Here is a 10,473-nt window from a genome sequence, read left to right on the forward strand (position 1 = left end):
CAGAGCAAGTAAAGAACTGAACATCGATACCAAGCCCACTCAAGATCAGTTGGCAGAGAAAGGTTGCACTTGGATTTTCAATCCTCCTCATAGTTCCCACATGGGGGGCTCCTGGGAGAGGATGATCGGGATCTCACGCAGCATCTTGAATTCTATGTTAATGGATGTAAACTCTTCAAGGCTCACACATGAGACCCTAGTCACCCTTCTCGCTGAAGTTTCAGCCATAATCAATTCAAGACCACTTGTGCCAGTGTCGATGGATCCTGAAACACCAACTGTACTGACTCCTGCTATTCTCCTTACCCAAAAAACGGAGGATACGCTAATACCTAGTAAAGAATTTACCCATGCGAACATCTACCAGAAACAATGGAAACGTGTACAATACCTAGCGGATTACTTCTGGAACAGGTGGCGAAAGGAGTATCTTGTGATTCTTCAAGGAAGAAGAAAATGGCAACACCACAAACCAAACTTGAAAGAAGGAGACCTCGTGTTGATGAAGGAGCAACAAACCGAACGGATTCACTGGCCTATGGGACTTATTACAAAGGTTTTTCCTAGCAAAGATGGCAGGGTCCGGAAGGTGGAGTTGACTATCTTCAGGGTGAGCATAAAACGTTTGCAAGGCCAATTAACGAACTTATTATGATACTACCCATCGAGAACATCCCTGCAGGATAAACAGAACTGAACTTGAATTTTGTGGATCTTCTCCATTCCAAGTTTGAAACAGGACTATGTTGTAATGTTTCCTGTTTTATTCTAACATGTTTGTTACAGGTTTGTTCCATATATTTTTTGGAAATTACTCATAGTGAAATTCCCTTGGGAATTTCAGACGGGGAGTGTGCTGTCTTCTGTACTGTTCTCATATTTATTTAACTGTCCACCATATTATCGGTTCTTCCATCACCATATTGTTTCTATGTATGGTCGTTTTGCTGCCATCTGCTGGCCAGAATTTGTATGCTGCACGCCTCTGTTCTTGTTAATAAAGCTTTCCTTTGCTGGGTGTGTTTTCAGGAGCCTGGGTCCATGTCACTTCCTGCAACCCTTGTGTGAGGGATCTGCTTTCTGTGTGACTGGACATTCATCACTCGGGCTCGTAAGGCATCAGTTTTTTGACCAGCAGTTAGCCTCAGGAAAGATATCAACAGACAACACCAAGGTCATTTCAGTATTATACCAATGTTTGTATTTTGGGTCAAATAAACCCACATTGATTCAAATCACCGTGTCTACGTGTATCCTTCTAACCTGAGCTTTTGCCGGTCCTGTCTGCTCCACTGCTTGGACACGAAGGTAGGAAAGTCACACAGCCACTACCAGTTACACCTTCATTCGCCTTCATGTGGAGACAGAATACCTTCCTTTAGTGCTTTTGATTGCTCTGCTGGATTTCCACCTTTGCAAATGAAACCCCAATACCGATTGTAAGAGTAAAATCCTTACTCTGCGCTTTCCAGCGGAAGGAAGTTGGTACAAAACGTAGTGGCGAGGTAAGTCCATTAGTTGAATCCCTTTTGATGACAATCCAAATTTTCAAGCAATTGTACTGGAAATAATAATGCCAAGGTCGCAGGTTCAATCCCCGTATGGTCCTGTTGCTTCTTTTCTCTCTTTTCAGCACAGTCTTAACATGAGCTGTTGCAACTTGCAAACCTTGTCCCGTACGCACGTTGCATCTGGCTAAAGAAAGCTACTGATACAGGATTTAGGGCTTTTTGGAGCACGTGCTTGCAGTTAGTCTGCGCTTTCCAGTGGAAGGAAGTTGGTACAAAACGTAGTGGCAATCCAAATTTTCAAGCAATTGTACTGGAAATAATAATGGCAAGGTCGCGAGTTCCATCCCGATACAAGCCAGTCGCTTCTATTCTCTCCTTTCAGTACAGTCTTAAAAGGTGCGTGAGCTTTTGCAGTGTACAAACCTTGCACCACACACTTTAAATCTACCGAAAGTCACTGATACAGCTTTTAGGGCTTTCTGGAGCCGTTGCACCCACCGCTAGTCCTCGTAAGTATAGTGGTGAGTATCCCCGCCTGTCACGCGGTAGACCGGGGTTCGATTCCCCGACGTGGAGGCTTTCTTTTAGCGCTTTTGATTGCTCTGCTGGAGTTCCACCTTTGCAAATGAAACCCCAACACCGATTGTAAGAGTAAAATAATTACTCTGCGCTTTCCAGCGGAAGGAAGTTGGTACAAAACGTAGTGGCGAGGTTAGTCCTTTAGTTGATTCCCTTTTGATGACAATCCAAATTTTCAACCAATTGTACTGGAAATAATAATGCCAAGGTCGCAGGTTCAATCCCCGTATGGTCCTGTTGCTTCTTTTCTCTCTTTTCAGCACAGTCTTAACATGAGCTGTTGCAACGTGCAAACCTTGTCCCATACGCACGTTGCATCTGGCTAAGAAAAGCTACTGATACAGGATTTAGGGCTTTTTGGAGCACGTGCTTGCAGTTAGTCTGCGCTTTCCAGCGTAAGGAAGTTGGTACAAAACGTAGTGGCGAGGTAAGTCCTTTAGTTGATTCCCTTTTAATGACAATGCAAATTTTCAAGCAATTGTACTGGAAATAATAATGCCAAGGTCGCAGGTTCAATCCCCATATGGTCCTGTTGGTTCTTTTCTCTCTTTTCAGCACAGTCTTAACATGAGCTGTTGCAACGTGCAAACCTTGTCCCGTACGCACGTTGCATCTGGCTAAGGAAAGCTACTGATACAGGATTTAGGGCTTTTTGGAGCACGTGCTTGCAGTTAGTCCTCCTTAGTATAGAGTAAACTTCTTACTCTGCGCTGTCCACCTCTGAATCTGTTGCGGATGGATAGCATTAAATACGTCTCGCAAGCCTGATTGCCTATGCCGGGAGATATGGTAAGATCTCTAACTAGCACTCGTCCTCTTTTTCACAAGCTGGGGCAAGCCCGGGGGTAGAGACCCTTTACCTTTTTAACGATACAGCTTGTCCATTAGTAGCTTTTTTGATGATCACAATACAAATTTTTGGGCAATTGTACGGGAAATAATAATGGCAAGGTCGCGAGTTCCATCCCGGTACAAGCCAGTCACTTCTATTCTCTCCTTTCAGTACAGTCTTAAAAGGTGCGAAGTTGGTACAAAACGTAGTGGCGAGGTAAGTCCTTTAGTTGATTCCCTTTTGATGACAATCCAAATTTTCAAGCAATTGTACTGGAAATAATAATGGCAAGGTCGCGAGTTCCATCCCGATACAAGCCAGTCGCTTCTATTCTCTCCTTTCAGTACAGTCTTAAAAGGTGCGTGAGCTTTTGCAGTGTACAAACCTTGCACCACACACTCTTTAAATCTGTCTAACGAAAGTCACTGATACAGCTTTTAGGGCTTTCCGGAGCAATTGCACCCACAGCTAGTCCTCGTTAGTATAGTGGTGAGTATCCCCGCCTGTCACGCGGGAGACCGGGGTTCGATTCCTTTTTTGATGATAATACAAATTTTTGGGCAATTGTACGGGAAATAATAATGGCAAGGTCGCGAGTTCCATCCCGGTACAAGCCAGTCACTTCTATTCTCTCCTTTCAGTACAGTCTTAAAAGGTGCGTGAGCTTTTGAAGTGTACAAACCTTGCACCAGACATTCTTTAAATCTGTCTAACGAAAGTCACTGATACAGGTTTTAGGGCTTTCGGGAGCGGCCGCACCCACAGCGAGTCCTCGTTAGTATAGTGGTGAGTATCCCCGCCTGTCACGCGGGAGACCGGGGTTCGATTCCCTGACGGGGAGGCCTTCCCTAATTGCTTTTGATTGCTCTGCTGGATTTCCAGCTTTGCAAATGAAACCCCAATACCGATTGTAAGAATAAAATCCTTACTCTGCCCTTTCCAGCGGAAGGAAGTTGGTACAAAACGTAGTGGCAAGGTAAGTCCTTTAGTTGATTCCCTTTTGATAACAATCCAAATTTCCAAGCAATTGTACTGGAAATAATAATGCCAAGGTCGCAGGTTCAATCCCCGTATGGTCCTGTTGCTTCTTTTCTCTCTTTTCAGCACAGTCTTAACATGAAGCCCATAGAGCAGCGCAGCTTAGGCGGAGTGGGCCTTGACAGAGCTAGGTGGTGTGCAAAAAGGAAGGATTTAATTTAATTGGTTTAGAATTGTTATGGGTGGGGTTATTAGTAAGGTATATAAGTGGCAACCATTTTGTAAACTGTCACTTAACTGCTTATCCAAATCCTGGTTGTTCTGTATTGAGCAATTTGGTTCGGAGAGGCCTTTGCTTTCTTTTTCAGATGGAGCGGGAAATTGAGGAGATTCTGGAGGGGCTTCGGATGGCTACGAGGGAACGTGGTACCGGTTGGCTGAGGGAGCAGTTGGCACCTGTGTTGGACGTCGCGGCGGTTCCTTCGTCGGGTCGGCCTGTGCGGCGCACACGGCCTCCGGAACGCTTGAGCCCGGAGTTGTCATCTGGTGGACGTCGGGTCCGGAGCCGTTCAGGAGACAGGCGTGACGAGAGTGTTGGAGGCCGGGGCGGAGTTGGTGTTCGTGGGAGTGGTACTTCGCGGGCGCCCCGTGGTTTTCAACGGGCCCTGGCGGAACAGCAGAGGTTGGAGGTCGACATGGCTGGTGTGGGTCGCGGCTACGTTGGCAGGTATGAGGAAACGAGTGTGGCGGGCCCCGGGAGGTCGAGGGGTGCTGTTAGGTCAGCGGGGGGTGAGATAGGTGGCAGCGTGGTTGGCGGTGCGTCTGCCCCTGAGGTGCGCAGTGGCGGGAATTCTCCGTCGTGCTCGTCGGAGGAGGAGGGAGCGGTTTCTGCAGCGTTGAGGGTTAGTGGCAGCCCCCGAGCGTTTTCTGCGGGCCTTCGGTGCGGAGAAGGTGCCGTTTCGGCGGCTGAGCAGCTGACTGGAGGTGGTGAGAGTTTCGCGGCGGGCCTCGGGCGGTCCCGTGGTGCCGTCTCCGGTTTTACGGCCACTTCATTGGGCCGGGCTCAGCGTGTGACGCAGGATGTTGGGTTGTTGGTTGAGGAGGCTAGTTCTAGGCAGGTGGGTCGCGGTGGCCGCACTTTGGGGTTTGAGAGTCAGGCGCAGGATGTTTCTTTTCTTCGGGATAGTATTGAGGCACTGTCTTCGTCGGGGGGTTTAGGTAGAGGTTTTAATAGGGCTTGTGATAGGTCTAGGTCTCCCTGTGGTAGTCCGGGGAGGGACGTTGGGTTATGTTAGTGGTTTTCGGTCTCGGATTCCTGTTCGGCGTGGTTCGTCTGTTCGTGTGGAATCTTTTTCTGTGCCTCGTATTTTATCTCCTTCTAGGTCTTTCGGTGCGGTTGGAGGTCATGGCCCGGGTCCTCAGCGACGTCCTTCTGCGGCGGCTGGGGGTGATGGGAGTGCGGCCTTGCCAAGGGATTCTCATGATGGCGGCGGCCAGGATGCAGCCTCGGGGCTTGGAGCTGCAGCCAGAGGTTCCGGTGGTGAGTCTAGAGCTATGGTTGAAACCCGACAATTGTTAGACGGTTTGAAGGGGTTGTTGGGGTCTCTGCAGAAGGGGTCTCAGGTGAGTTCTGGTTGTGGGCAGGTGTGGTCTTCAGTTGGCTCCTGTGTGGGAGCAGGCGGTGCGGTAGTTGTGCCAGCAGTGGAGGGAGCGGATAGTGGTGAGGCTTTGGTCTCGGGGGCTTCTTCGGTTAGTGTCGAGAGGGCAGAATTGACAGGTGGGATTCCGGATTCGGCTAGGCAGAATGCCTATGTTTCTTTTGCTGGCCCCCTGGGGGTTCATCTGAAGCAGGATGTTAAGGATAAGATTTGGAAAGGGGATTTTGTGGAGATATTTTCTTTGTTGCCTTTGGAGGAGTTTATAGATTTGAAAGAGGAGGATAAGAAGGATGCTAAGAAGGAGGAGGAGGAAAAGAAAAAGCGTTATAGGAAGATTCCCAAGTCGTTTGGTAACTGGTTGAGGGCATTTTGTATATTGGCTAGTGTTATTGGGGAGAAGTCGCCTAATTTGTGCTCTCCCCTTTTTTGTTACTTGGATGGTATCTGGGAAGTGTATAGAACGTATGGGGGTCTGGCGTGGTGGAAATACGACGAGCAGTTTAGGCAGCGGTTGTCGGCTAATCCAGGTATGCGGTGGGACCAGATGGACCTGCCATTGTGGATGAAGCTTATGATGGCGCAGAAGGCGCAGCCCTTTCAGTCGGGGGCCGGCGCGGGCGGGCACGGTTCCGCGTCGGCCGTCAATAGGAAAGGTTTTTGTTGGCTGTTCAACGACAGCCATTGTAAGTGGGGGTCTGCTTGCAAGTTCAAGCATGAATGTTCCGGTTGTGGGGGCGCCCATAGTTTCACGAAGTGTTTCAAGAAGGGGAAATCTGGAGGAGTCCCGGGAACTACGTCTTCCGGGTCCGGGGCCGCTTCCTCTGGGGCTAACCCCGGTGAGGTTAAACGCGATGCTACCCTGGCTAAGCCGTTACGGTAATCGTGAAGCGGCTCAGTTGTTGTGCGACGGTTTTCGGTATGGGTTTTACATTCCTTTTTCTGTTAGGCAATTTAGAAGTTGTAATCGGAATTTGAAGTCGGTTTTGGAGTTTCCAGAGGTGGTGAGGGACAAGTTGGCAAAGGAAGTCTCTTTGGGCAGGATGGCGGGTCCTTTTTCTTCTCCCCCTCTGGGTAATTTACGTCTGTCACCTTTGGGGGTGGTACCTAAGAAGGAAGTTGGGAAGTACAGGTTGATCCATCACCTGTCATACCCGAAGGGTTTGTCGGTGAACGATGACATTGCTGAGGTGCTGTGTTCTGTTTCCTATGCATCATTTGACCAGGCTGTCGAGTTGGTTAGGAAGGCGGGCCCTAATGCCCTTATGGCTAAGGCAGCTATTGAATCGGCATTTCGTTTGTTACCGATTCACCCGGATTGTCATCATCTGTTGGGTTGTTATTTTGAGGGTCAGTATTTTGTCGACTTGTGTCTCCCTATGGGTTGCTCCATCTCTTGTTCTTATTTTGAGACGTTCAGTTCGTTCCTCGAATGGGTGGTCAGGATGGAGGCGGGGAGTCGGTTTTTGGTTCACTATCTGGATGACTTTCTTTGTGTGGGTCCGTGTGGATCTGGGGAGTGTGGTTACTTGTTACGGATGTTGGAGTGGGTGGCCGGGTCGTTTGGCGTCCCGCTGGCTGCGGACAAAACCGAGGGTCCTACTACCTGTTTGAGTTTTTTGGGCTTGGAAATTGACTCGGTGGCGGGTGAATGCAGGCTGCCGCAAGATAAGCTGCGGGCGCTTAGGGATGTGGTTCACGAGTTTCGTGGTGTTCGGAAGGTGACCTTACGGCAGTTACAAGCCTCGATTGGTCGTTTGAATTTTGCGTGTAGGGCCATTCCCATGGGTAGGATTTTCATTCGAAGTTTGTCACGGGCCACTTCGGGCGTCCAGTTGGCGCATCATTTTGTACGGGTTTCGGCAGCTATGAGAGCTGATTTGGAGGTATGGGAGGTGTTTTTGCAACATTTTAATGGTACGGTGTTTTTTCGCAGGGAGTCGGTGTCCGCCGAAGAGTTGGAGCTTTATACTGACGCTTCGGGGAGTGTTGGTTTTGGGGCGTATTTTCAGGGCCATTGGTGTGCGGAACGTTGGCCGGATTCTTGGAGGGATAGTCCGCTCATGCGCAACTTGGCGTTTTTGGAGTTTTTTCCTTTGGTGGTCGCCTTGTCTTTGTGGGGCGATTCGTTTCGTGATAAGAAGGTGGTGTTTTTCTCGGATAATATGGCGGTGGTTCATGCGGTAAATCGGCTGTCGGCTTCTTCTATGGCGGTGGTTCGGTTGTTACGGAGGTTTGTTCTGCTCTGCATGTCTCTTAATGTGGTGTTTCGGGCTGAGCATGTCCCGGGTTTCTTAAATGTTATAGCGGATTCCCTGTCTCGTTTTCAGTGGGATCGGGGCTCAGGATTCAGGTCTGGTCTGTCCGGACGAGATGTGGCACTTAGGGACGAGTTGCTTGCTGGAGGCGTGAGGGCATCGTTGGCGCCGGTAACATGGTCGGCTTATGGTAAGGTTTGGGCCGATTGGGACAGGATGGTTTCCTGTGTGGGATCTGTGCATACGGCAGCGGAACAGCTGGATGTGCTGTTGTGGTTCCTGTTTGATTTGGTTTCAAAAGGGGCTTCCCCCGCGGTCTTGGGGAGGAATATGTCAGCTTTGGCGTTTTTGTTCAAGCTTAAGGGTTGGAAAGATCATACTAAGGAATTTTTGGTTCGTCAGGCTTTGAGGGGTTTTCGGAGGCGGGTTGGTGTTGGTGACAATAGGCGCCCGGTGTCGGTGCAGGTGTTACAGAAAGTGTTGGATGTTTTGCCATCGGTGTGTTTTTCAGTTTATGAGTCCAGGCTGTTTGGGTTGGCATTCATTTTGGCGTTTTTCGGAGCTTTCCGGATCGGGGAGCTGGTGAGTAGGAGTCGGGCTGGAGGTGGGGGTCTTCAGGGGTCTGACGTGCTGGTCAGCGAGGACATGGTGTCTATTCGTTTACGGCGGTCCAAGACGGATGTGCTTGGGAAGGGGTGTGATGTCGTGTTGTATCCATGGCCTGGGTCCATGATGTGTCCAGTTCGGGGTTGTTTGGAATACTTGGCTCATCGCCCTGCTGTGGTGGGACCTTTTTTCTTACATGAGAACGGGTCGGCTTTATCGCGGTTTCAATTTTTACGGATCTTCCGTGTATGTTTGGAGCGCGTGGGTTTGGATCCGCGTCAATTTGGTACGCACTCTTTTCGTATTGGGGCTGCTACGGTAGCAGCCCAGATGGGGTTCGGTGATGATTTGGTCAAGAAGTTGGGGCGTTGGGAGTCGGTTCGTTTTAGGTCGTATGTTCGGCCTGAAGGTCTGTTGTGAGCTCTGCTCTGCTGGAGGGTTTTGTTTACTGTTGTTTTGTTTTTCAGGTTTGGTGGCCTGGATCATGGGCCATTCCTACGTCTATTGGGCTGGTCAGAGAGCTGCAGTTCGTGGGACGTGTGCGCAACTGGGCTTTCAGGAGGATCGGCTGTTGCTGCGATGGATCGGCCTTCGCGGTGCGGGATGGAATGATGTGTGTGCGGAACTTTGGCGACTCTTGAGGGATGAAGGGGTTCCGGACATTGTTTTGTTCCATGCGGGAGGGAACGATTTAGGTGTGGTTCCCCAGAAGGAATTAGTTTGGCGAATGAAACGGGATGTGGAGAGATTGAGGGCTTTAGTTCCTCGTGTTTTGGTTGTATGGTCGGAGATTGTTCCGAGGTTACACTGGAGGCATGCACGTGATGCGGATGCCCTTGCGCGGTGCAAGGGTAAGGTGAATAAGCTCATGGCGAGCTTTATTAGGCGTTGTGGTGGCCTGGTGATACGGCATTGGGAGTTGGAGTCCCTGTTGCCTGGCTATTTTAGGGAGGACGGTGTCCACTTATCTGATGTGGGCCTGGATTTTTTGAATTTGGGTTTTCAGGACGCGTTAACCCAAGCTTTGTTTTTTCGGTGTGGCGGGGCTCAGACGGCTTGAGGGGTTCAAGGTCTGGCCTGTGGCGGGGTTAGTTGGGGATTATTGCCTAATACGGTGTTTTGTTATGTTTTTGGTTAATAATTTGACTTGGTTCAAGTTATTGGTGTAGGTTTCGAGCTGGTCTGTGGCTCAGAACCTGGGGTGGTGTAGGGGTGTCGCGGTATGCCCCTGCATTGGTGTGTGGTTAAATTGGTGGTGTGGGGGTGTCTCGGTATGCCCCTGCAGTGGTAATTTGGTTAAATCGGTGGTGTAGGGGTGTCTCGGTATGCCCCTACATAGTTATAATTTGGTTAAACGGTCAGGTAGGGGTGTCTCGGTACATCCCTATTGTGGTCAATATGTTAATGTGGAGGCACCTAGTATGTGTTGGTGCCATTATATGGTTAATTTATTGGTTATGTGAGGTCATTGTCAGTGTTAATAAGATTTGAGCTGTTAATAATGTTAACCGGGGTGGCTGGGTTGACAATGACCTCTAAATATTGTATATATGTTAATAAAGCTGTGGACAAAATATTTTGCACCCAAGTAAAGTGTCAGAGTCATTATTTGGGTATGGGGGTATGAGCTTCCTGGGGCACAAACTCAACTATGCGCTTGTCATGAGCTGTTGCAACGTGCAAACCTTGTCCCGTACGCACGTTGCATCTGGCTAAGGAAAGCTACTGCAACAGGATTTAGGGCTTTTTGGAGCACGTGCTTGCACTTAGTCCTCCTTAGTATAGAATAAACTTCGTACTCTGCGCTGTCCACCTCTGAATCTGTTGCGGATGGATAGTAATAAATACGTCTTGCAAGCCTGATTGCCTATGGCGGGAGATATGGTAAGGTCTCTCTGACTAGCACTCGTCCTCTTTTTCACAAGCTGGGGCAAGCCCGGGGGTAGAGACTCTTTACCTTTTTAACGATAGAGCTTGTCCATTAGTAGCTTTTTTGATGATGACAATACAAATTTTTGGGCAATTGTACGGGAAATAATAATGGCAAGGTCGCG

The 10,473-nt window shown here is 49.2% G+C and overlaps 1 non-coding gene across 1 annotated transcript; it reads left to right on the forward strand.

Annotated features, from left to right (window-relative positions):
- Positions 1-3,691: 3,691 nt before the first annotated feature.
- Positions 3,692-3,763, forward strand: TRNAD-GUC (transfer RNA aspartic acid (anticodon GUC)). Its single transcript has one exon. It is a non-coding gene; the product is annotated as a tRNA-Asp (tRNA).
- Positions 3,764-10,473: the final 6,710 nt, after the last annotated feature.

Source organism: Sceloporus occidentalis, unplaced genomic scaffold (genome assembly GCF_023333645.1).
Source record: "Sceloporus occidentalis isolate IW3139 unplaced genomic scaffold, rSceOcc1.0.p SCAF_22, whole genome shotgun sequence".
NCBI classification, from domain to species: Eukaryota; Metazoa; Chordata; class Lepidosauria; order Squamata; family Phrynosomatidae; genus Sceloporus; species Sceloporus occidentalis.